General features: G+C 33.1%; 1 pseudogene; it reads left to right on the top strand.

Annotated features, from left to right (window-relative positions):
* Window positions 1-11,483: 11,483 nt before the first annotated feature.
* Window positions 11,484-12,422, top strand: LOC107895996 (ethylene-responsive transcription factor TINY-like; annotated as a pseudogene).
* Window positions 12,423-12,774: the final 352 nt, after the last annotated feature.

Here is a 12,774-nt window from a genome sequence, read left to right as displayed (position 1 = left end):
TGACTCAGACTCCTGTTCTGATACAGCCTAAATTTGGGAAGGAGTTTGTGGTATACAGTGATGCATCTTATGTCGGCTTGGGTTGTGTTTTGATGCAAGATAGTAAGGTTGTGGCTTATGCATCTCGACAGCTTAAGTCATATAAAGGCACTATCCTACGGACAACTTTGAGTTAGCTACAGTGGTATTTGCCTTAAAGATTTGAAGACACTATTTGTATGGTGATAGGTGTATCATTTACACTGATTACAAGAGCCTCAAGTATCTTCTTACCCAAAAGGAGTTAAACCTTAGGCAATGTAGATGGATTGAACTACTTAAGGATTACGACTGCACGATTAAGTATCATCTTGGTAAGGCCAGTGTGGTGGCTAATGCTCTTAGTCGTAAGGCAATGTTTGATTTGAGGGTGATGTTTACTAGCCCAAGTCTGTTTGATGATGGGTGTCTGTTGGCTGAGTTGCAAGTTAAGCTGACTTGGATTGATCAGATTCGGAGAAAATAGTTGGGGGATGATTCTCTAGTTCTACAATTCTATCAAGTGGAGGATGGTAGTACGTCTAATTTCAGGCTGAATAATGATGGGGTTCTGTGTTTTTGAGGACGGGTTTGTGTACCTAATGATTCTGGTTTGAGGCAGTCCATTATAAGAGAAGTGCATAGTAGCCCCTATGCTATGCATCCCGATGAAAATAAGATATATCGAGATCTGCGCGAACTATACTGGTGGCCTGGGTTGAAGCAAGAGGTAATAGATTTTGTTTCTCGATGTCTGACATGTCAACAAGTTAAGGCTGAGCACTAGTTGCCTTCGGGTTTGCTTCAACATGTTAAGATTCCCATATGGAAATGGGAGAGTGTGACTATGGACTTCGTTAGTGAGTTGCCTCTAACACCTACTAAGAAGGATTTTGTGTGGGTCATTGTAAATCGGTTGACCAAGCCTGCCTACTTCATTCCTGTTCGAACAGATTACTTCCTTTAGAAATTGGCCAAGCTATATGTTTCGGAGATCGTAAGACTTCATGGGGTACCGGTATCAATTATTTTTTATAGAGATCCTTCGCTTCACTTCTCGATTTTGAAGGAACTTCATGGTGCTCTGGGTTCGAGGTTTGACTTCAGTATAGCATTCCATCCTCAGACAGATGGTCAATCTAAGAGGGTAATTCAAATATTGGAGGATATGCTTTGGAGCTGTGTGATTGATTTTCGAGGTAGTTAGGAGGATTTTTTGCCGTTAGCTGAGTTCACCTACATCCAGTCCAATATTCAGATGGCACCTTACGAGGCTTTTTATGGTCGTAAGTGTCGTACTCTGTTGTGTTGGACTGAGTTTGTAACAGCCCTATTTTGGGTCTAGTCGGAACAATGGTTTTGGAACCACTATTCCGAGGTCTGAGAAATTGTTTTTAACGATATTTTATGTGTTATAGCATAATCATATGAGTGCATGAAAGTTTTGGTGAAATAATTTTGGCGATTTCATACTTAATTGCGAAAAATGACTAAATCGCATAAAGGGAAAAAGTTTTTTTTGCTAGCTAAATATGTTAAATAGCTAGAGAACCAAAATTTGGGGTGTTTAAAGTGAAAATAGACCATAAATAGGGTGCTTGGCGGGCCATAAAGAGAAAGAGTTTGAAAAGTCAAAGTTGTGAGTATTAGGTAGCTCTTTTGGCATTAAAATAAAACAAAAAGAAAAAGATTCATCTTTTCATCTTTCTTCCTTCCCCCACCAAAAATACTAGAAAAATAGGGGTTTTGAAAGCTCAAAATTTTAGCAACTTTCATCCCTTGCAAGTAAGTGATTTTGATGACTTTTCTTGATGATTTTTACATTTTTGGGACCCCTAAAGCTTAATCTAGCTATTGAGGGGACTATTTTGCAAAATGGTTGAGAGCTTACAGTTTTTTCCATGAAAGCATGTGTGTTGTTAACTAAAATTTTATGAAAGAATATGAGTCTTGGTTGTGTAATAAACAACTTTTGTGAAAGGATTTTCATGGAAAACACCTAAAAGGGTCATTTTGTAAAAGTTATAAAATAGGTTGTAATTGTGTGAAATAGTTGAAATTTAGGGTTTTCATAAGAGTAATAATTGGTTGATTAGGCTTGGCTAATAAGGAAATTCGATAAAAATCAATTTTCGGGCCTAAGGGTAAAATGGTCATTTTGCGAAAGTCTAGGGCAAAATAGTCATTTTGCCAAAAAATGTGAATTTTGATTGTCCAAATTTATTTAGTGATTAAATGAGTGAATTTCATCATGTTAGACCAAGAAAATTGAGATTTGGGCTTAAATCGATAAAGTGCATGGTTAAGGACAAAAAGAGAATAATTAGCCGAAATTGCAATTGACGTAAGTCTATGTGATTAAATGAGCATGATATTTATGCCATTTTTATTATACTTAAAAATATATCTTTCCATGATTTTATTAAATTTTAGGTTGATGATATTGTATATGAGAAAGTGATGTCAAATGTAAATAAAATTTATGTGTTGATTGAATGCTTAGAGATTTGATGGAATATGATATTCCATTGAAACGAGTAAGTTGTATGTAAATAGTACAACTATATTGTTATTATATGTGTTTAAATTGATATAGCATGAATTGCTTGGTTTTGGAAACGATTATGCTTGATGAATATTGAGATAGTAGAATTCTCGTTTGAACCTTAAGAAACAATTCGGATATTCATGCCATGATATTCAAGTTATTTGTATGCCAGTGTAAGACATGTTTGGGACATGCATCGATTACGAGATGTGTTAGTCTAAGACCATGTCTGGGACATGGCATTGGCACAGATATGTGAGAGCTAGTGTAAGACCATGTTTGGGACATGGCATCGGGCTCGATTTCGATAGTTAGTGTAAGACCATGTCTGGGACATGGCATCGACTTGATGGATGAGCCAGTGTAAGACCATGTTTGGGATATGGCATCGGCATTATACCCTATGTTTAAGGCTTTATGAATATCCGATAACTTTCTGAATGGTTCAACAGTAAGAGTTAAGGTTTAAGCTAAATGAGAAAGGTTATGACCATATTGTGAGTGGTACAGGTACTTACATGAAATTGATGAGATGTGAATTCAATTCATATTATATGATTAGTAAGGAATGAATATGAGCATGTTGAGTAACACGGGTATGTATGCCAAGCTCATGAGAAATGATTCCAGTTTATGATGCACATTTGGTGAAGATGTAAATAGGTAATTCATGCCTATGAGAATGATTTTGTGATGACTTTGTGATTATAGGTCTATACTTATAATGTATGAATATGTAACCTTACCAATGTGGTGAAAATGAATTAATATGATGTGATAAACTTAGTATCTTTAATTTACACTAAAACAGTTTTGGATAGTAGCCATAGTCCAAATTTGAAAATCCACCAAAAATTGTGGAAACTAAGTTAGAGGCTGAATAAAATATTAAATTAAAGCCCTATGAGTTTAGTTTCACATAGAAGAAACGGTGTAAGCAAAAGAGTTTCATATTATGAAATATTTAAATTGTTTTGAGACAGAGTCAGAATGACTTCGAAATCTCCTGTTCTAATTTGAGAAAATCATTGAAAATTGTTCAAAAATATTTATGGGTTATAATTTATATGCTTAGAATTATTAATGAGTCTATTTTCAAGATAAATAGATAGGAACATCATCTGAGTCCCGTATTATGAGATAATTAATTTTAGTGAAGAGGGGTCAGAACTGTTAGACAACGAAAAAGGGGTAGCTTTAAGAAATAAACTGTACTACTTGGCTAAACCAAAAATTTTGAAAATTTTATGGTAAGAAGATATGTAAGTCTAGTTTCAGGGAAAATTAGTGAAAATTAATTTGGAGCTCCGTAGCTCCAGATTTAAATGATTTAGTGATTGTGACTCGAGAAAATAGCTTGACTGGAACATGAGTAAAAATGCAAATAGGGTCGTATTACTATAGAAAGCAAGTTGATAAATTGCTTATTATTTTCATACGGTCTTACTAAGCTATAAAGCTTACTCCTTTCCTTTTCTTTCCTTTAGTGTTTTCAAGTTAGCTTGGGGTTGGAGATCATCGGAAGCAGCATCACACTATCAAGTCGTTACTTTTGGAATAATGAAGTATATGTTAGAAATTTCAAGTGAGTGGCATGTATAGGGATCTAGTTGATTGACATGTATTATTTTGCTTTGGCTAAATATGTTGGCTTATATTGAGTTATATGTATATGGCCATGAGATATGGCTCATATTGATTATGGCTTGTAAGCCTAGCTATTCATGTCATGTATAATGTTTATAATGTGATTATGTTTGTTTGCCATCATGGTTAGTAATATGACATGTGTGTTGGATGTATGCTCTATGACCAATTGAGGTGGTCATAGTTATGTAGTAATTGCATGACATAAACACAATGTGATAATGATTTGAACATGAGTGCTTGATGGATAAGTTGGTAACCAAAGTATAATGATAAAAATGGTCATCAAAATGACAAGTCTTATGAATGTTAAATAAGGAATCTAGACTTGGTATTGCATGAGTAGATGCATTACTTGTAAGAGGACATGTTAATGATATGTCTTAATAAAGAGTGTTTAATCACTAAAATGATGCCATGATTTGCGACTTTGTTGTGCATAAGGTTGTAAGAGATTATGGGTAACATGAAGGCTTGGAAAATAGCCTAAGTGTTGGCCACACGGGCTGAGACATGGCCGTGTGTCTCAACCGTTTGAGGGGCATGGCCTGGAGACATTGGCGTGTGGCCAGGCCGTGTGGTTTGATGTGCATGCTGACATCATAAACAGAGAGTTACACGGCCTGAGGACACGAACATGTCCCTATGTCCACACTGGTGTGTGACCCTGTTTCATGGAAAAATTTTCTAAGTTTTGCTAAAACTTCTTAAAGTTCTTGGTTTAGTCCCGAATCAATTTCGATGAATATTTTGGGCTTCGTAGACCCAAATAAGGGACGACATGCATGTGTTTGAAAGGTTTTGAATTAAAAGAGATTTTATGGCTTGATTTTTGCATGAATGTGTATGTTTAAGTCTGGTAATGCCTCGTACCCTGTTCTGGCGGCAAACATGGATAAGAGGTGTTACAGAGTTGGGTAAGCTACGAGTTTTGGGTCCTGAGTTGGTTTTTGAGACTGAGGATAAAGTTAGACTGATTTAAGATCATCTTAAGTTAGATTGAAAAGGAGCGACATCGAGTATTCTGTGGGTGATTATATGTTCCTTAAGGTGTCTCCATGGAATAATGTTCTATGGTTTGCATGTAAGGGCAAGTTGAGCCCTAGGTTCTTTGGGCCATATCGGATTCTGAAACGTGTGGGACTGATCGCTTATCAGTTGGAGCTACCTCTAGAGTTGGACCGTATTCATGATGTCTTTTACATCTCTATGTTGAGGCGGTATCAGTCGGACACATCTCATATTGTTTCAGTTGAGGAGATTGACGTTAGACCAGATTTGACATTTGAGGAGGAATCGGTTCAGATTCTGGATCGAGACATTAAGGTCTTGGGGAGGAAGTCTATTTCGGTAGCTAAAGTTCTGTAGAGGAATCATGGCATAGAGGAAGCCACATGGGAACCTGAAGACTCGATTCGTCAACAGTATCTACATCTATTTGAATTAGGTAAATTTCGTGGTTGAAATTTCTTTTAAGGGGTATAATTATAACGCCCCAAATTTCGTATGTGTGTGATTTGTTAATTTTTGTCATAAATAAGTATCTACTTTAGTGGTTAAGTGATTTGTGTGTGTTTGAGGTCTTAGGTTCAAGTCTTACTTTTGAAAATTTTTCTATTTTTGTTCCTATCCTTGTCTTTAATTGCTTGGCTTATGTTATATTTTCAGCCAACTCATGTTAGAATGAGCTTGATGGTTCAAGTGGTAATGTGTTAGCTTGCCTAAGATCTTACGTTCGAATCCTCGTGTGAGCGAATGACAATTTTTGGTTCTGTGTGCGCGTGCCGGTTGTGTAATAGAGGTTTGGTGGAATTGAAATTCTATGGTAGTTGGATAAGGATTAGTGCGCCGGATTTTGTGGGATTTGGTTGTTAGTAAGGGTAGTGAGGACTTTAGATTTTCTTTTCTTTTCTTTTTGAATTTGAATTTGAATTTTTTTTGTTTTGTTTCCCCAAAAATCCCCTATTTTCTCATGTTCTTTTTTTTTCTTCTGTAATTTTCTTCTAACGGTTTTTTTTCTTTTGTCTCTCCATTTTTTTGTTTTTTTTTCTTCTTTGATATTTGTCCATCATGTTTGTGATTGTGGGTGCTGGTCATTTGGCTTCTTTGCTTCATTCTAGATAGATAAGTTGTGGGCAGTTTCTTTTTAATCGTGTGTTTTGGAGGTTTCGTTATTCTTGTAACTGAAAGATTTGTTGATGGTATTATTCGCCTTATTGCTCGAATAGGGGAAAATCAAGAGGTCGGATTTTCCTTCGACGACTTAATCGCGTTAGGAACTACTGTAGACGTTGGGTAAGTGTCGAACATTGATGACTTTAATTCTAGTGCTGGAATTTAATAATTGTGAGTTGTGGTCGAGTAAATTATTTGGTAAATTTGAGTAGTTTATGACTGATGTTGTGCAATTAAGTGTCGTTTTTAGGTATTCATTGTCTCATAGCTGTGTTCACTTCACAATCAAGCCAGGTGTGTAATGAGAAACCCAAAAAATAGTGAACGACGAAAGCCTAAATTGGGCTCTGTCGATGCCACACGGCCGTGTGGTAGGTTGTGTGTGACACACTGTCTAAGCCATTTTGGGTCGTGCGGGCCACACGGGCATGTATGGGCTGTGTGCCAGGGCGTGTGGGCTATATGGGCAAGGCAATTTAGGCCGTGTGGGCCCAAAATTTAGAATTTTTCCCTAGGGCCATACACGTCGTCCCAATCAATTGTGGGGCTTCAGTAGGGTAGGTAACCTTCAGACTTAGGTGGGTCGGTGCGACAGGAGCTTAGATACATCCATATTTCCATAAACTCAGTTTATTTTAAATTTGACTTATTTAAAATTCTGATTTGAGAGTTTTGTAAATTTTAGACTCTCTAGACATTTTGGATTATTTTGATTTTGGGACTTTTAGTTTGAATTTTTGGCATGACCCTCGATAAAACGACTTTACGAAAATAACTATTTTTTTGCAATCAACTATTTTTAAGAAAACAAACTCGGTTTTCCAAAATATAAAATTTTAAGAATTTTCGCTGCAAAATATTCGATTTATTTAGAAAATGTACACAAACAACAGTTTTAACTAAATAAGGATGACAAACATGTTTTCAAATAAAACAAGCTTTTTAAGTAACAAAGGTTCATGTTGTTTTTAATAAATGAAAGCTAAATTTCAATCCATTTTACGTAACCACTCCAGATTCAGCCATAACGTCCAGGCCGGGTTTGGGGTGTTACATATTTGGATATTTGCAGTTTCAAAAAAAAATCATCGGCTAAACAAATAAACAATATACAAATAACAAAAATACATTTTCTACCATTTGTAATTTAGTTGGAAGCATTAATAATATTTTTACCCAATAACAACGTAATTTTGGATACACTAACTCTAATGTAAGCCTGCCATTTATTTTTAGAAATCATCTAATATTTAACTCTATTATATTTTAGTCAACCATCTTTGTTGCCTTTTTTTGTTCATTTTTTATCTCAATAACAAAACTTTTATTACCAAAATATATATATGCATCTGCATGTAGATGTACATAACGAATAGTCAATGTATATAGATTGTAAAAATTTATAAAGCCAATTGAGTTCAATTAATTAATATTCAATCAATTTAACGTAACATGTATAAATTCATTCTATATACATAGCAAATCTTAATCAAGTATCAAGTGTACATAAAAAATTAATTTTCTTATACAAGTCGCATAAGCAATTTAATTTTCTTATAAAAATTAAAAGTATTATGATAATTTCTCTACTTGAAGACAATTAATTTAGTGTATATTTAGATTTTTTTATCATAATAATAATAAAATAATTAAATACCAAAATGGGTCACCCTACAAATTTGTAACAAACGACCCATTTCAGTAATTAATTTGTAGGGTGGCCAATTTTGGCATTTAATTATTATTTTTTGAATTATTGAGGTAAAAAAACCAAAACTAAAAGTACAAAAACACACCAACTACTCTAAAATCTAACCTCAACCCAACAACTACATCAAATTAATAAATAACATAGCACCACAAATCCGGACAAATGATAAACATTACAAAACAAACAAATAAATAATAATTACAGATAATTTAAAAATGCACCTTCAAACCCAATTAAATTATTACATTCAATTCAATTAATAAATTTTTTTGTGTGTGTATTAATGGGGTAAAAAATTCAAAATCAAACAAATAATAAGAAACCCAAAATCGTAAAAAAATAAATAGTAATTATAAATAAAAAAATTACTCTCCTCTCCTTCCAAAATCACAAAATTAAACAAATAGTAAGTAACACAAAACCCTAAACAAATAACTAACAATTACAAAAAATTACCTTTAAAATAAAATTTATTGTTGCCTCCTCCCTTTCTAAAATCACAAAATCAAATAAATAATAAGTAAACCAAAATCCTAAACAAATAAATAATACTTAAAAAAATTACCTTTCAAAACCACAAAATTTGTTGTTGTTGTTGCCTCTCCCCTTTCAGAACACAAATACTATTATAGTCTCTTCTCATTTCTTTCTCCATAAATTGTTACTTTCTCTTCTTTTTTTTTCTTTTCAACTCCACCCTCTTCTATTCTCTTCTCTCTTCTTTCTCCCAAAACTGTTACTTCATTTTTTTTTAGAGCACCATGGTTGAAAAGACCATGGATATTAAGGGGCCTTTATTTTATCCGCATGTAAACCCCTTGTTCAGGCCATTAGAAAGCAAATGATCCTGTGACTGAAGGGTCATGCCCGTCGCAGGTGCCGCCTGACAACCCTCATTTAGCCCACTGGTGTCGCCTAACAACCCTCTTCCAACTGTTAAAAGTTAATTTTCCAAAGACTTGTATTTAACTCGTATAAGCATACTAATGTCATCGTATAATGCCGCTTCACCAACAAAATATAATATTTTTAACCCAATTATGGTCTAATCACGGCCTGATGATAATGGAAAATTTTGGGTGGTGTCGCCACCTTGTCATGCACCACCCATGGCCACTATTGCAAGTGGCCCATTTTGATAAATAATTCCATGGGGATACTATTTAAGTTAATAATTTTTTTTGTATTATTTGAGTAAAAATGTCTATTAACGTACAAATAAATCAATGAGACTGTTTGTTAGAGATTGTGTGATCTGAATCCCATCACTTGTTGAAGAAATAAATACAACGACAAAATAAGGGGATCTGTGAATGCGAAAGGTCGTAGCTCGCCACAGATCCCCATTAAGCACAAAATTAGACTAGGGTTGAGACCGGGGGTGCTCTACCCTCGTGGTACGGGCATACTGCACAAGTTGAGTTCGTATAGAACTGTACTTCTTCTATTTGACTGTGACTAGAACAAAGTTTTTCAACCATTAAATAGATGTAGTCGAAACTTCTCTTATATAATTTGTTTTTCAAAATTAGTGAATTCTCCTCCTCTGCCTGTGGTTTTTTCCCGAAAGAGTTTCCACGTAAAATATATATATTTTTTTTCCTTTTTCTTATTGTTTTGCAATCGTTCTATCGCCATTATCGACGTTTATTATAACACTGCTAAATTAAATAAATAAGTGTTGATTGGTTTTATATATAAAGCATAGAATCAACTTTTTTTCTTTTTTTTTTGGTAAGAAAGTATCAGAAGAATTTTCTCTAGCAATGGAAACCCGTTTCTCTAAGAAATCTAGGTAAAAAATTCAAGTATGTTTTCAAAATTTAGAATTTAATTTTTATATTTTATTTTTAAAAATATAATTTTTTTATTTTTTTATATTTCAAAATTTAAGTTCAACTGTTAATTATGTTAAAATATTTTTTATTAATTTTTTATATGACATTTTAAAATTAAAAAAAAACTTAATTTGTAACTATAAAATTAAAAAATGACATTGTAATGATTTAGCAATAATAATATTAATAATTAGAATTGAATTTTGAAATTTAAAAAATAAAGAGATTAAATTTTTGAAAATAAACGTTAAATCATCAAAATTTAAAAAAATAAAGAGGATTATGATATATTTTAATAATAAATTTGTTACCAAAATTTTGAAATGTACTAATAAAACGGTATAATATATATAAAAAAATCAATTACACAAGTTGAACCTCATTTTATTACTATTTTGGCCATTAGAATCATAAAGAGTGGGGATCTGGTCTCAAGTTTTACCTTTTAGATCCTTTAATTTAAACCAAGTGGTAAATTAATTCAATTACTTACGAAATTAACATACTTACAACTTGTTGAGCATTAAGCAAGGAAAAGCATGTAAAAATGGCGATATGACGTTGGTTTGAATAGGACAAAAGGAAGACCGAAAGGGTAAAAGGAAGTGAAGGAGGTTTGTGTGAGACGTGGACCTGTAATGAGGGGAAAGGCAAACAAAAACATGTGTTTCCCATTCAAACCTTGCAAGGGACGCTTGTTTGTATATGTATCGTAATGGCTAATGTGGGTGAGAGCTGACCCATTCTCCATTGGACCCACTTCTTCCCCATCTTCCACTCTCCTTTATTTTACCATTTTCTTCTTGGATTAATACGTAATTTCACTCATCAAATATATATATATATATATATGCTCTAAAGATCGATGTTAAAGAAAATTTCAAAATATTAAATTAATATCAATAGGATATAATTAATCAAATAAGTATCGAAGTCAAACGATGTTTCTTACATATAATATTCACTATCAAAACCAATTATTACCATGAATAGAATAATTAATTCCAACAAACCAAAATATGGTTATTTATATTATTATCTCTATTATTATTTAATTACCAATTTAATTTCAACAATTATAAAAATACTTATTTATAATTTACTTATTTTAATAAACTAATAAAAATATGCTAATGGCGGGGTTTAAATATAAATCAATTATATTAGTAAAATCTTTAATTTATTATTTAACTAAAGTTTTTTTTATTTTAATGCTGTTGTACATTTGAATTTTATTGTACACACTTTGTTATTTTACATTTCAATTATTTAGTTTCAAACATATATTTTATTATTTTTTGTATGTTACTTTCATACAAACATCTATTTTTTAAATTTATAATTTCTACACATATATTCTTGATTTTTACATGTATACGCGTGCGATAAAATTTCTAATATTTAATCCGCAGGTCAATTTTGTCCAAATGTACCAACTATAAATTTATATAGTGCAAAATATGAATTCTTTACAAATCTTAAAATTTTCTTGCACATTGTTTGCAAGTTCTTTTGTGATAATAAAATTAATTAATGGTAGGTTAAGGGGTCAGTTTTAAGGAGAGAGGTCCCTTCCCTGCCTCGCATTTTCTCTTTCACTCCATATAAATTCTCACTTTTGCATGTGAATCATCAAAATTTTTGGATCACTCTTTTTTTAAAACAAATGGCAGAAACAAACCTTCCTTCATCAGAATTTGAGAGCTGTAGCAGCCATAATCATAGCTCAAACTCCCCAGCTTCTTCTTCTTCTTCTACTTCCAATGGTGAATCCATGGAAGATAACAGCAAAGCCAAAAGATCATCAATCAGCAAACACCCAATCTACAGAGGGTGAGAATGAGGAGTTGGGGCAAATGGGTGTCCGAAATCCGTGAGCCCCGCAAGAAATCCCGCATTTGGCTCGGCACTTTCGCTACCCCAGAAATGGCAGCGCGCGCTCATGATGTAGCAGCATTAAGCATCAAAGGTGACTCCGCGATTCTCAATTTCCCTCAACTTGCAATTTTGCTTCCTCGACCAGTTTCATTAATGCCTCGCGACGTTCAAGTCGCCGCCGCTAAAGCTGCATCCATGGTCAATTTCAATACTTTACCTTCATCATCATCATCTTTGTCTGAGCCCAATGCCTCGGAACAAGCTGAAGAACTGAGCGAAATTGTTCAGTTACCCAATATAGAATGCAGTTTCCAGTCGTTATTTGACTCACAAGGCGATTTTGTACCTGTTGACTCGGTTGATGGGTGGGTTTATCCTCCACAAGATTTATATGGAGGGTTTTGTGATCAGGTATGGAGTTGTGAGAATTTAATTCCTGCCAACTTTGAGCCTTCACTGTGGGAATAATTTGGTGCTTTTTATTTTTAGTTTTTTTTTTTCAAATTTTCCTTCCTGTAATTTTATGGGGATTTAAGAATTTGTTTGCCTATTTTTGCTAACATGTGACTTGCCACTTTTTTTTTTGTAATATAATTCTATTTTGATAGAGATGTGTATTGTTCCGTTGTGAATTGTAATAGCAAATGACTTGAGTTGTTAAAATTTTTAAACTTGAATAATTCCTTCACCTATTTTTCCTTAAAAATTAGTTTGTTTCTTTTAATTTTCCCCAACGAAGTTATTCTGTTTCCTTTATATTTAAAAGATAAATAAGTTAATCAATATCTTGGAAAATAATGTGTTGCTAAGGTTTTAACTGTAATAGCAATAAAGTTCCCTCTGTTTATTTGATTGACTTTGTATTATAAATTATTAGGGTATCAATTTAATTAAAAAATAATTAAAAATTTCACTGGTAATAAAAATATTTTCAAATTTATTAAACTACATCAAGATAA

The sequence above is a fragment of the Gossypium hirsutum genome, chromosome A02 (assembly GCF_007990345.1).
Source record: "Gossypium hirsutum isolate 1008001.06 chromosome A02, Gossypium_hirsutum_v2.1, whole genome shotgun sequence".
NCBI lineage: Eukaryota > Viridiplantae > Streptophyta > Magnoliopsida > Malvales > Malvaceae > Gossypium > Gossypium hirsutum.
The sequence above is the reverse complement of the archived record's forward strand: the minus strand, read 5'-3'. Positions and strand labels throughout refer to the sequence as shown.